The sequence below is a fragment of the Misgurnus anguillicaudatus genome, chromosome 10 (assembly GCF_027580225.2).
Source record: "Misgurnus anguillicaudatus chromosome 10, ASM2758022v2, whole genome shotgun sequence".
Lineage (NCBI taxonomy): Eukaryota > Metazoa > Chordata > Actinopteri > Cypriniformes > Cobitidae > Misgurnus > Misgurnus anguillicaudatus.
This window is the reverse complement of record NC_073346.2, coordinates 4192812-4204903: the sequence shown is the minus strand read 5'-3', so window position 1 is coordinate 4204903 and position 12092 is coordinate 4192812. Positions and strand designations below refer to the sequence as shown.

General features: G+C 49.9%; 19 non-coding genes across 19 annotated transcripts; 10 read left to right on the top strand and 9 right to left on the bottom strand.

The window, feature by feature from the left end:
• The first annotated feature begins 321 nt into the window (after positions 1 to 321).
• Positions 322 to 395, top strand: trnam-cau (transfer RNA methionine (anticodon CAU)). The gene has a single exon. It is a non-coding gene; the product is annotated as a tRNA-Met (tRNA).
• A 92-nt stretch (positions 396 to 487) lies between these two features.
• Positions 488 to 559, top strand: trnae-cuc (transfer RNA glutamic acid (anticodon CUC)). The gene has a single exon. It is a non-coding gene; the product is annotated as a tRNA-Glu (tRNA).
• Positions 560 to 827: 268 nt separating this feature from the next.
• On the bottom strand, positions 828 to 900 carry trnar-acg (transfer RNA arginine (anticodon ACG)). The gene has a single exon. It is a non-coding gene; the product is annotated as a tRNA-Arg (tRNA).
• Positions 901 to 1692: 792 nt separating this feature from the next.
• trnal-cag (transfer RNA leucine (anticodon CAG)) lies at positions 1693 to 1775 on the bottom strand. Its single transcript has one exon. It is a non-coding gene; the product is annotated as a tRNA-Leu (tRNA).
• A 1124-nt stretch (positions 1776 to 2899) lies between these two features.
• On the top strand, positions 2900 to 2973 carry trnam-cau (transfer RNA methionine (anticodon CAU)). Its single transcript has one exon. It is a non-coding gene; the product is annotated as a tRNA-Met (tRNA).
• Positions 2974 to 3065: 92 nt separating this feature from the next.
• Positions 3066 to 3137, top strand: trnae-cuc (transfer RNA glutamic acid (anticodon CUC)). The gene has a single exon. It is a non-coding gene; the product is annotated as a tRNA-Glu (tRNA).
• A 268-nt stretch (positions 3138 to 3405) lies between these two features.
• On the bottom strand, positions 3406 to 3478 carry trnar-acg (transfer RNA arginine (anticodon ACG)). Its single transcript has one exon. It is a non-coding gene; the product is annotated as a tRNA-Arg (tRNA).
• A 792-nt stretch (positions 3479 to 4270) lies between these two features.
• Positions 4271 to 4353, bottom strand: trnal-cag (transfer RNA leucine (anticodon CAG)). Its single transcript has one exon. It is a non-coding gene; the product is annotated as a tRNA-Leu (tRNA).
• Positions 4354 to 5477: 1124 nt separating this feature from the next.
• trnam-cau (transfer RNA methionine (anticodon CAU)) lies at positions 5478 to 5551 on the top strand. Its single transcript has one exon. It is a non-coding gene; the product is annotated as a tRNA-Met (tRNA).
• Positions 5552 to 5643: 92 nt separating this feature from the next.
• On the top strand, positions 5644 to 5715 carry trnae-cuc (transfer RNA glutamic acid (anticodon CUC)). Its single transcript has one exon. It is a non-coding gene; the product is annotated as a tRNA-Glu (tRNA).
• Positions 5716 to 6848: 1133 nt separating this feature from the next.
• trnal-cag (transfer RNA leucine (anticodon CAG)) lies at positions 6849 to 6931 on the bottom strand. Its single transcript has one exon. It is a non-coding gene; the product is annotated as a tRNA-Leu (tRNA).
• Positions 6932 to 8056: 1125 nt separating this feature from the next.
• trnam-cau (transfer RNA methionine (anticodon CAU)) lies at positions 8057 to 8130 on the top strand. Its single transcript has one exon. It is a non-coding gene; the product is annotated as a tRNA-Met (tRNA).
• Positions 8131 to 8222: 92 nt separating this feature from the next.
• trnae-cuc (transfer RNA glutamic acid (anticodon CUC)) lies at positions 8223 to 8294 on the top strand. The gene has a single exon. It is a non-coding gene; the product is annotated as a tRNA-Glu (tRNA).
• Positions 8295 to 8562: 268 nt separating this feature from the next.
• trnar-acg (transfer RNA arginine (anticodon ACG)) lies at positions 8563 to 8635 on the bottom strand. The gene has a single exon. It is a non-coding gene; the product is annotated as a tRNA-Arg (tRNA).
• Positions 8636 to 9427: 792 nt separating this feature from the next.
• On the bottom strand, positions 9428 to 9510 carry trnal-cag (transfer RNA leucine (anticodon CAG)). The gene has a single exon. It is a non-coding gene; the product is annotated as a tRNA-Leu (tRNA).
• Positions 9511 to 10634: 1124 nt separating this feature from the next.
• Positions 10635 to 10708, top strand: trnam-cau (transfer RNA methionine (anticodon CAU)). Its single transcript has one exon. It is a non-coding gene; the product is annotated as a tRNA-Met (tRNA).
• A 92-nt stretch (positions 10709 to 10800) lies between these two features.
• trnae-cuc (transfer RNA glutamic acid (anticodon CUC)) lies at positions 10801 to 10872 on the top strand. Its single transcript has one exon. It is a non-coding gene; the product is annotated as a tRNA-Glu (tRNA).
• A 268-nt stretch (positions 10873 to 11140) lies between these two features.
• trnar-acg (transfer RNA arginine (anticodon ACG)) lies at positions 11141 to 11213 on the bottom strand. The gene has a single exon. It is a non-coding gene; the product is annotated as a tRNA-Arg (tRNA).
• Positions 11214 to 12005: 792 nt separating this feature from the next.
• Positions 12006 to 12088, bottom strand: trnal-cag (transfer RNA leucine (anticodon CAG)). The gene has a single exon. It is a non-coding gene; the product is annotated as a tRNA-Leu (tRNA).
• Between the last annotated feature and the right edge of the window lie 4 nt (positions 12089 to 12092).

Sequence of the window (12092 nt, the reverse complement as noted above, 5' to 3'; positions counted from 1 at the left end):
TCAAATGTAAGTGTTTATTTATAATGGGTTTTATCTAGCCTGAGAGCATGTGCGCCAAGATCGTCCAGCAACGGCAGGCGTGCCATTCTCGACACCATTTAAAAGACGATAGGAATCCTGGGCATGACATAGCCCCTCTGTGTCTCCTTGAAGTTGTTTCTGTACGTGTAACATATTAAGAACGAGAAGGTCCTCAGTGTGGGTAGCCAGAGTGCAAGAAGCCCAGTCGTGCTCTCCTCGCAGGAGTTTCCTCGCTGGTGGCGCACAAAATGCCACGCAACCAGACGCAAGGGGCCACCCGGGAGACGTCGGTCTGGGCGTGCCTCGTTGGCGCAGTTAGGCAGCGCGTCAGTCTCATAATCTGAAGGTCGTGAGTTCGAGCCTCACACGGGGCAGGGTGCCCTTTTGTCGACTAGTTTGAGACTTTAGCCCCGTTTTCCTTCCGCACAGTGTGCCAGGCATCCACGGCCTGAAGGCCAGCGTGTCCTCCCTGGTGGTCTAGTGGCTAGGATTCGGCGCTCTCACCGCCGCGGCCCGGGTTCGATTCCCGGTCAGGGAACGCTCTTTTGACGTGCGCTTGCCTTTTTCACCGGCCGGGTTATGCGCAACGCTGGCTTCGAAGGCAAGGATCGCAGCACCTCCAAGAGGCAAAGCTTCACTGCCTCCGGCCCATCGACCTAAGGTTGGACGGCTAAATTGCCTGCCTGCAGTCCTGCGCTCCGCCATCTGAGCAATCAGAGCCTGGTGTACGTCCTCTGCTCTACTGAGGCATGTTGACGCAGGACAGCAGACACCCAACGTGTGGGAGGAAGGAGTAAAAACAGGATCGAGCCAGCCAGGAGTCGAACCTAGAATCTTCTGATCCGTAGTCAGACGCGTTATCCATTGCGCCACTGGCCCAACGCCAGAAACCTGGGAAGTCATGCTTGGAGAAGACAGCTGGATTCTGGAGGCCAGCTGCAAAACTTCATTATTAAATATTAATCCGGTTTTACTCTGCCATCATTAAATCCATTATTACACAATCAATAATTACATGGTTCCCTGCTGCAGCAGCCAAGGACAAGGCCAAGCTGCAGCGGGTGATCCGCTCGGCAGAGAGAGTGATCAACACCTCTCTACCTTCTCTGGAATCCCTTCACAACCTCAGGGCTGTGAGAAGGGCAAGAAAAATTATGTCTGACCCATCTCATCCAGGCTGTACCATGTTTCAGCTGCTCCCTTCAGGTAGAAGGCTTCGGCTCCCGAGAACTGCAAAATCCCGGCATCGCCTGAGCTTCTTTCCCACGGCCGCCTGGCTGCTTAATGACAGTTTAATTCCTTTTCAGGACTGAATGCACTGTTTGCACTTTATTGTTTCTATTACTCCTACTTTTATCATTCAGTATTAGTGTAAGTATCATTATTACTCTTAGCACCTTCCATTCACCTTCCATATGACTGTGTATTGTCATATCTTGTTCTGTCTTAATGTTTCGTTTGCCACATTACATCCATGCGTGACTGGCTGTAAAGAATTCCAATTGTGTTTGACACTATATTGCAATAAATTGAACCTTGAACCTTCATCTCTACCAAAATGGGAAACCGGGTCGTCCCCCGCGTGCCTGTCTCCTGGCGTCTTTGAAAAGGACGCTCCCTCGGAAGAAAGCGCGATACACAGCACGGGTGGCTACAACAAAGGCCACAGAATGTCAGAAGTGGGATTCGGACCCACGCCTCCAGAGGAGACTGCGACCTGAACGCAGCGCCTTAGACCGCTCGGCCATCCTGACCACCCCAGCTGGCCCGAGCGAGTCGATTGCGCTCCTCAGCGAATGTGCCGGTGTAACTTTTGGAATGACTCACGATTTTATTGCCTTCATGCAGGTCATCTTTAATTCTTATTTATTTCTTCACAAATGCCTTGAAATAGTGACGAATGTGGATTTTTCGAAATGAGGAACAATGTGCCCGAAGCCTTTCATTTGCCAAAAGCACACGCAGCCCGTCTCCATATGCCCTGTAACGGATGCTGTCAAAGTGGTTTTGCATTCAATGATCCTTTCCCCCTTGATCATACTGTTTTAGAACAGGGTCACAAAAAGGAATCGCCATTCTCAGACCCTGCTCGTTCTACTTGAACGCGCAATGAAAATACTTGATCAAATGCGGATGGACGCCGGCATTGCAATTTAGCGAAAAAGCGCCATCTCTGTACGTCTCAGGGCTTTTTTATGGTTCGCAGTTGCCTTCTAATGTAGACAACAGTTAACCATACGGCGGCGACATCCTTAAAAGAACCGGTGGCATTGTGTCTCGAGCACACAAGGCAAACAAGAGATTCTTCAAGAGGTGAGTGCGAAGTACAGTTTACTGCCACAGGCAATGGCCGCAGAGCTTTTACTTTAACAGACTCTAATACGTGGAACACGTCACCAACTAACATAGGACAGTCTTTCAACTTTAGCACAATTTAAGTTTTTCTACTAGATAATGAGGCTAAAGACGAGCCAAACACGTGATCACTGAATAACTGGGACTTTGCATTGTGGATATGTAACGTTATTCCATTAATCTGTCAGCTGTGTCAAATGTGTCAAATGTAAGTGTTTATTTATAATGGGTTTTATCTAGCCTGAGAGCATGTGCGCCAAGATCGTCCAGCAACGGCAGGCGTGCCATTCTCGACACCATTTAAAAGACGATAGGAATCCTGGGCATGACATAGCCCCTCTGTGTCTCCTTGAAGTTGTTTCTGTACGTGTAACATATTAAGAACGAGAAGGTCCTCAGTGTGGGTAGCCAGAGTGCAAGAAGCCCAGTCGTGCTCTCCTCGCAGGAGTTTCCTCGCTGGTGGCGCACAAAATGCCACGCAACCAGACGCAAGGGGCCACCCAGGAGCCGTCGGGCTGGGTGTGCCTCGTTGGCGCAGTTAGGCAGCGCGTCAGTCTCATAATCTGAAGGTCGTGAGTTCGAGCCTCACACGGGGCAGTGTGCCCTTTTGTCGACTAGTTTGAGACTTTAGCCCCGTTTTCCTTCCGCACAGTGTGCCAGGCATCCACGGCCTGAAGGCCAGCGTGTCCTCCCTGGTGGTCTAGTGGCTAGGATTCGGCGCTCTCACCGCCGCGGCCCGGGTTCGATTCCCGGTCAGGGAACGCTCTTTTGACGTGCGCTTGCCTTTTTCACCGGCCGGGTTATGCGCAACGCTGGCTTCGAAGGCAAGGATCGCAGCACCTCCAAGAGGCAAAGCTTCACTGCCTCCGGCCCATCGACCTAAGGTTGGACGGCTAAATTGCCTGCCTGCAGTCCTGCGCTCCGCCATCTGAGCAATCAGAGCCTGGTTTGCGTCCTCTGCTCTACTGAGGCATGTTGACGCAGGACAGCAGACACCCAACGTGTGGGAGGAAGGAGTAAAAACAGGATCGAGCCAGCCAGGAGTCGAACCTAGAATCTTCTGATCCGTAGTCAGACACGTTATCCATTGCGCCACTGGCCCAACGCCAGAAACCAGGGAAGTCATGCTTGGAGAAGACAGCTGGATTCTGGAGGCCAGCTGCAAAACTTCATTATTAAATATTAATCCGGTTTTACTCTGCCATCATTAAATCCATTATTACACAATCAATAATTACATGGTTCCCTGCTGCAGCAGCCAAGGACAAGGCCAAGCTGCAGCGGGTGATCCGCTCGGCAGAGAGAGTGATCAACACCTCTCTACCTTCTCTGGAATCCCTTCACAACCTCAGGGCTGTGAGAAGGGCAAGAAAAATTATGTCTGACCCATCTCATCCAGGCTGTACCATGTTTCAGCTGCTCCCTTCAGGTAGAAGGCTTCGGCTCCCGAGAACTGCAAAATCCCGGCATCGCCTGAGCTTCTTTCCCACGGCCGCCTGGCTGCTTAATGACAGTTCAATTCCTTTTCAGGACTGAATGCACTGTTTGCACTTTATTGTTTCTATTACTCCTACTTTTATCATTCAGTATTAGTGTAAGTATCATTATTACTCTTAGCACCTTCCATTCACCTTCCATATGACTGTGTATTGTCATATCTTGTTCTGTCTTAATGTTTCGTTTGCCACATTACATCCATGCGTGACTGGCTGTAAAGAATTCCAATTGTGTTTGACACTATATTGCAATAAATTGAACCTTGAACCTTCATCTCTACCAAAATGGGAAACCGGGTCGTCCCCCGCGTGCCTGTCTCCTGGCGTCTTTGAAAAGGACGCTCCCTCGGAAGAAAGCGCGATACACAGCACGGGTGGCTACAACAAAGGCATAAGAATGTCAGAAGTGGGATTCGAAACCACGCCTCCAGAGGAGACTGCGACCTGAACGCAGCGCCTTAGACCGCTCGGCCATCCTGACCACCCCAGCTGGCCCGAGCGAGTCGATTGCGCTCCTCAGCGAATGTGCCGGTGTAACTTTTGGAATGACTCACGATTTTATTGCCTTCATGCAGCTCATCTTTAATTCTTATTTATTTCTTCACAAACGCCTTGAAATAGTGACGAATGTGGATTTTTCGAAATGAGGAACAATGTGCCCGAAGCCTTTCATTTGCCAAAAGCACACGCAGCCCGTCTCCATATGCCCTGTAACGGATGCTGTCAAAGTGGTTTTGCATTCAATGATCCTTTCCCCCTTGATCATACTGTTTTAGAACAGGGTCACAAAAAGGAATCGCCATTCTCAGACCCTGCTCGTTCTACTTGAACGCGCAATGAAAATACTTGATCAAATGCGGATGGACGCCGGCATTGCAATTTAGCGAAAAAGCGCCATCTCTGTACGTCTCAGGGCCTTTTTATGGTTCGCAGTTGCCTTCTAATGTTGACAACAGTTAACCATACGGCGGCGACATCCTTAAAAGAACCGGTGGCATTGTGTCTCGAGCACACAAGGCAAACAAGAGATTCTTCAAGAGGTGAGTGCGAAGTACAGTTTACTGCCACAGGCAATGGCCGCAGAGCTTTTACTTTAACAGACTCTAATACGTGGAACACGTCACCAACTTACATAGGACAGTCTTTCAACTTTAGCACAATTTAAGTTTTTCTACTAGATAATGAGGCTAAAGACGAGCCAAACACGTGATCACTGAATAACTGGGACTTTGCATTGTGGATATGTAACGTTATTCCATTAATCTGTCAGCTGTGTCAAATGTGTCAAATGTAAGTGTTTATTTATAATGGGTTTTATCTAGCCTGAGAGCATGTGCGCCAAGATCGTCCAGCAACGGCAGGCGTGCCATTCTCGACACCATTTAAAAGACGATAGGAATCCTGGGCATGACATAGCCCCTCTGTGTCTCCTTGAAGTTGTTTCTGTACGTGTAACATATTAAGAACGAGAAGGTCCTCAGTGTGGGTAGCCAGAGTGCAAGAAGCCCAGTCGTGCTCTCCTCGCAGGAGTTTCCTCGCTGGTGGCGCACAAAATGCCACGCAACCAGACGCAAGGGGCCACCCGGGAGACGTCGGTCTGGGCGTGCCTCGTTGGCGCAGTTAGGCAGCGCGTCAGTCTCATAATCTGAAGGTCGTGAGTTCGAGCCTCACACGGGGCAGGGTGCCCTTTTGTCGACTAGTTTGAGACTTTAGCCCCGTTTTCCTTCCGCACAGTGTGCCAGGCATCCACGGCCTGAAGGCCAGCGTGTCCTCCCTGGTGGTCTAGTGGCTAGGATTCGGCGCTCTCACCGCCGCGGCCCGGGTTCGATTCCCGGTCAGGGAACGCTCTTTTGACGTGCGCTTGCCTTTTTCACCGGCCGGGTTATGCGCAACGCTGGCTTCGAAGGCAAGGATCGCAGCACCTCCAAGAGGCAAAGCTTCACTGCCTCCGGCCCATCGACCTAAGGTTGGACGGCTAAATTGCCTGCCTGCAGTCCTGCGCTCCGCCATCTGAGCAATCAGAGCCTGGTGTGCGTCCTCTGCTCTACTGAGGCATGTTGACGCAGGACAGCAGACACCCAACGTGTGGGAGGAAGGAGTAAAAACAGGATCGAGCCAGCCAGGAGTCGAACCTAGAATCTTCTGATCCGTAGTCAGACGGGTTATCCATTGCGCCACTGGCCCAACGCCAGAAACCTGGGAAGTCATGCTTGGAGAAGACAGCTGGATTCTGGAGGCCAGCTGCAAAACTTCATTATTAAATATTAATCCGGTTTTACTCTGCCATCATTAAATCCATTATTACACAATCAATAATTACATGGTTCCCTGCTGCAGCAGCCAAGGACAAGGCCAAGCTGCAGCGGGTGATCCGCTCGGCAGAGAGAGTGATCAACACCTCTCTACCTTCTCTGGAATCCCTTCACAACCTCAGGGCTGTGAGAAGGGCAAGAAAAATTATGTCTGACCCATCTCATCCAGGCTGTACCATGTTTCAGCTGCTCCCTTCAGGTAGAAGGCTTCGGCTCCCGAGAACTGCAAAATCCCGGCATCGCCTGAGCTTCTTTCCCATGGCCGCCTGGCTGCTTAATGACAGTTTAATTCCTTTTCAGGACTGAATGCACTGTTTGCACTTTATTGTTTCTATTACTCCTACTTTTATCATTCAGTATTAGTGTAAGTATCATTATTACTCTTAGCACCTTCCATTCACCTTCCATATGACTGTGTATTGTCATATCTTGTTCTGTCTTAATGTTTCGTTTGCCACATTACATCCATGCGTGACTGGCTGTAAAGAATTCCAATTGTGTTTGACACTATATTGCAATAAATTGAACCTTGAACCTTCATCTCTACCAAAATGGGAAACCGGGTCGTCCCCCGCGTGCCTGTCTCCTGGCGTCTTTGAAAAGGACGCTCCCTCGGAAGAAAGCGCGATACACAGCACGGGTGGCTACAACAAAGGCAACAGAATGTCAGAAGTGGGATTCGGACCCACGCCTCCAGAGGAGACTGCGACCTGAACGCAGCGCCTTAGACCGCTCGGCCATCCTGACCACCCCAGCTGGCCCGAGCGAGTCGATTGCGCTCCTCAGCGAATGTGCCGGTGTAACTTTTGGAATGACTCACGATTTTATTGCCTTCATGCAGGTCATCTTTAATTCTTATTTATTTCTTCACAAACGCCTTGAAATAGTGACGAATGTGGATTTTTCGAAATGAGGAACAATGTGCCCGAAGCCTTTCATTTGCCAAAAGCACACGCAGCCCGTCTCCATATGCCCTGTAACGGATGCTGTCAAAGTGGTTTTGCATTCAATGATCCTTTCCCCCTTGATCATACTGTTTTAGAACAGGGTCACAAAAAGGAATCGCCATTCTCAGACCCTGCTCGTTTCTACTTGAACGCGCAATGAAAATACTTGATCAAATGCGGATGGACGCCGGCATTGCAATTTAGCGAAAAAGCGCCATCTCTGTACGTCTCAGGGCTTTTTTATGGTTCGCAGTTGCCTTCTAATGTAGACAACAGTTAACCATACGGCGGCGACATCCTTAAAAGAACCGGTGGCATTGTGTCTCGAGCACACAAGGCAAACAAGAGATTCTTCAAGAGGTGAGTGCGAAGTACAGTTTACTGCCACAGGCAATGGCCGCAGAGCTTTTACTTTAACAGACTCTAATACGTGGAACACGTCACCAACTTACATAGGACAGTCTTTCAACTTTAGCACAATTTAAGTTTTTCTACTAGATAATGAGGCTAAAGACGAGCCAAACACGTGATCACTGAATAACTGGGACTTTGCATTGTGGATATGTAACGTTATTCCATTAATCTGTCAGCTGTGTCAAATGTGTCAAATGTAAGTGTTTATTTATAATGGGTTTTATCTAGCCTGAGAGCATGTGCGCCAAGATCGTCCAGCAACGGCAGGCGTGCCATTCTCGACACCATTTAAAAGACGATAGGAATCCTGGGCATGACATAGCCCCTCTGTGTCTCCTTGAAGTTGTTTCTGTACGTGTAACATATTAAGAACGAGAAGGTCCTCAGTGTGGGTAGCCAGAGTGCAAGAAGCCCAGTCGTGCTCTCCTCGCAGGAGTTTCCTCGCTGGTGGCGCACAAAATGCCACGCAACCAGACGCAAGGGGCCACCCAGGAGCCGTCGGGCTGGGTGTGCCTCGTTGGCGCAGTTAGGCAGCGCGTCAGTCTCATAATCTGAAGGTCGTGAGTTCGAGCCTCACACGGGGCAGTGTGCCCTTTTGTCGACTAGTTTGAGACTTTAGCCCCGTTTTCCTTCCGCACAGTGTGCCAGGCATCCACGGCCTGAAGGCCAGCGTGTCCTCCCTGGTGGTCTAGTGGCTAGGATTCGGCGCTCTCACCGCCGCGGCCCGGGTTCGATTCCCGGTCAGGGAACGCTCTTTTGACGTGCACTTGCCTTTTTCACCGGCCGGGTTATGTGCAACGCTGGCTTCGAAGGCAAGGATCGCAGCACCTCCAAGAGGCAAAGCTTCACTGCCTCCGGCCCATCGACCTAAGGTTGGACGGCTAAATTGCCTGCCTGCAGTCCTGCGCTCCGCCATCTGAGCAATCAGAGCCTGGTTTGCGTCCTCTGCTCTACTGAGGCATGTTGACGCAGGACAGCAGACACCCAACGTGTGGGAGGAAGGAGTAAAAACAGGATCGAGCCAGCCAGGAGTTGAACCTAGAATCTTCTGATCCGTAGTCAGACGCGTTATCCATTGCGCCACTGGCCCAACGCCGGAAACCAGGGAAGTCATGCTTGGAGAAGACAGCTGGATTCTGGAGGCCAGCTGCAAAACTTCATTATTAAATATTAATCCGGTTTTACTCTGCCATCATTAAATCCATTATTACACAATCAATAATTACATGGTTCCCTGCTGCAGCAGCCAAGGACAAGGCCAAGCTGCAGCGGGTGATCCGCTCGGCAGAGAGAGTGATCAACACCTCTCTACCTTCTCTGGAATCCCTTCACAACCTCAGGGCTGTGAGAAGGGCAAGAAAAATTATGTCTGACCCATCTCATCCAGGCTGTACCATGTTTCAGCTGCTCCCTTCAGGTAGAAGGCTTCGGCTCCCGAGAACTGCAAAATCCCGGCATCGCCTGAGCTTCTTTCCCACGGCCGCCTGGCTGCTTAATGACAGTTCAATTCCTTTTCAGGACTGAATGCACTGTTTGCACTTTATTGTTTCTAGTACTCCTACTTTTATCATTCAGTATTAGTGTAAGTATCATTATTACTCTTAGCACCTTCCATTCACCTTCCATATGACTGTGTATTGTCATATCTTGTTCTGTCTTAATGTTTCGTTTGCCACATTACATCCATGCGTGACTGGCTGTAAAGAATTCCAATTGTGTTTGACACTATATTGCAATAAATTGAACCTTGAACCTTCATCTCTACCAAAATGGGAAACCGGGTCGTCCCCCGCGTGCCTGTCTCCTGGCGTCTTTGAAAAGGACGCTCCCTCGGAAGAAAGCGCGATACACAGCACGGGTGGCTACAACAAAGGCAACAGAATGTCAGAAGTGGGATTCAAACCCACGCCTCCAGAGGAGACTGCGACCTGAACGCAGCGCCTTAGACCGCTCCGCCATCCTGACCACCCCAGCTGGCCCGAGCGAGTCGATTGCGCTCCTCAGCGAATGTGCCGGTGTAACTTTTGGAATGACTCACGATTTTATTGCCTTCATGCAGCTCATCTTTAATTCTTATTTATTTCTTCACAAACGCCTTGAAATAGTGACGAATGTGGATTTTTCGAAATGAGGAACAATGTGCCCGAAGCCTTTCATTTGCCAAAAGCACACGCAGCCCGTCTCCATATGCCCTGTAACGGATGCTGTCAAAGTGGTTTTGCATTCAATGATCCTTTCCCCCTTGATCATACTGTTTTAGAACAGGGTCACAAAAAGGAATCGCCATTCTCAGACCCTGCTCGTTCTACTTGAACGCGCAATGAAAATACTTGATCAAATGCGGATGGACGCCGGCATTGCAATTTAGCGAAAAAGCGCCATCTCTGTACGTCTCAGGGCCTTTTTATGGTTCGCAGTTGCCTTCTAATGTAGACAACAGTTAACCATACGGCGGCGACATCCTTAAAAGAACCGGTGGCATTGTGTCTCGAGCACACAAGGCAAACAAGAGATTCTTCAAGAGGTGAGTGCGAAGTACAGTTTACTGCCACAGGCAATGGCCGCAGAGCTTTTACTTTAACAGACTCTAATACGTGGAACACGTCACCAACTTACATAGGACAGTCTTTCAACTTTAGCACAATTTAAGTTTTTCTACTAGATAATGAGGCTAAAGACGAGCCAAACACGTGATCACTGAATAACTGGGACTTTGCATTGTGGATATGTAACGTTATTCCATTAATCTGTCAGCTGTGTCAAATGTGTCAAATGTAAGTGTTTATTTATAATGGGTTTTATCTAGCCTGAGAGCATGTGCGCCAAGATCGTCCAGCAACGGCAGGCGTGCCATTCTCGACACCATTTAAAAGACGATAGGAATCCTGGGCATGACATAGCCCCTCTGTGTCTCCTTGAAGTTGTTTCTGTACGTGTAACATATTAAGAACGAGAAGGTCCTCAGTGTGGGTAGCCAGAGTGCAAGAAGCCCAGTCGTGCTCTCCTCGCAGGAGTTTCCTCGCTGGTGGCGCACAAAATGCCACGCAACCAGACGCAAGGGGCCACCCGGGAGACGTCAGTCTGGGCGTGCCTCGTTGGCGCAGTTAGGCAGCGCGTCAGTCTCATAATCTGAAGGTTGTGAGTTCGAGCCTCACACGGGGCAGGGTGCCCTTTTGTCGACTAGTTTGAGACTTTAGCCCCGTTTTCCTTCCGCACAGTGTGCCAGGCATCCACGGCCTGAAGGCCAGCGTGTCCTCCCTGGTGGTCTAGTGGCTAGGATTCGGCGCTCTCACCGCCGCGGCCCGGGTTCGATTCCCGGTCAGGGAACGCTCTTTTGACGTGCGCTTGCCTTTTTCACCGGCCGGGTTATGCGCAACGCTGGCTTCGAAGGCAAGGATCGCAGCACCTCCAAGAGGCAAAGCTTCACTGCCTCCGGCCCATCGACCTAAGGTTGGACGGCTAAATTGCCTGCCTGCAGTCCTGCGCTCCGCCATCTGAGCAATCAGAGCCTGGTGTGCGTCCTCTGCTCTACTGAGGCATGTTGACGCAGGACAGCAGACACCCAACGTGTGGGAGGAAGGAGTAAAAACAGGATCGAGCCAGCCAGGAGTCGAACCTAGAATCTTCTGATCCGTAGTCAGACGCGTTATCCATTGCGCCACTGGCCCAACGCCAGAAACCTGGGAAGTCATGCTTGGAGAAGACAGCTGGATTCTGGAGGCCAGCTGCAAAACTTCATTATTAAATATTAATCCGGTTTTACTCTGCCATCATTAAATCCATTATTACACAATCAATAATTACATGGTTCCCTGCTGCAGCAGCCAAGGACAAGGCCAAGCTGCAGCGGGTGATCCGCTCGGCAGAGAGAGTTATCAACACCTCTCTACCTTCTCTGGAATCCCTTCACAACCTCAGGGCTGTGAGAAGGGCAAGAAAAATTATGTCTGACCCATCTCATCCAGGCTGTACCATGTTTCAGCTGCTCCCTTCAGGTAGAAGGCTTCGGCTCCCGAGAACTGCAAAATCCCGGCATCGCCTGAGCTTCTTTCCCACGGCCGCCTGGCTGCTTAATGACAGTTTAATTCCTTTTCAGGACTGAATGCACTGTTTGCACTTTATTGTTTCTATTACTCCTACTTTTATCATTCAGTATTAGTGTAAGTATCATTATTACTCTTAGCACCTTCCATTCACCTTCCATATGACTGTGTATTGTCATATCTTGTTCTGTCTTAATGTTTCGTTTGCCACATTACATCCATGCGTGACTGGCTGTAAAGAATTCCAATTGTGTTTGACACTATATTGCAATAAATTGAACCTTGAACCTTCATCTCTACCAAAATGGGAAACCGGGTCGTCCCCCGCGTGCCTGTCTCCTGGCGTCTTTGAAAAGGACGCTCCCTCGGAAGAAAGCGCGATACACAGCACGGGTGGCTACAACAAAGGCAACAGAATGTCAGAAGTGGGATTCGGACCCACGCCTCCAGAGGAGACTGCGACCTGAACGCAGCGCCTTAGACCGCTCGGCCATCCTGACCACC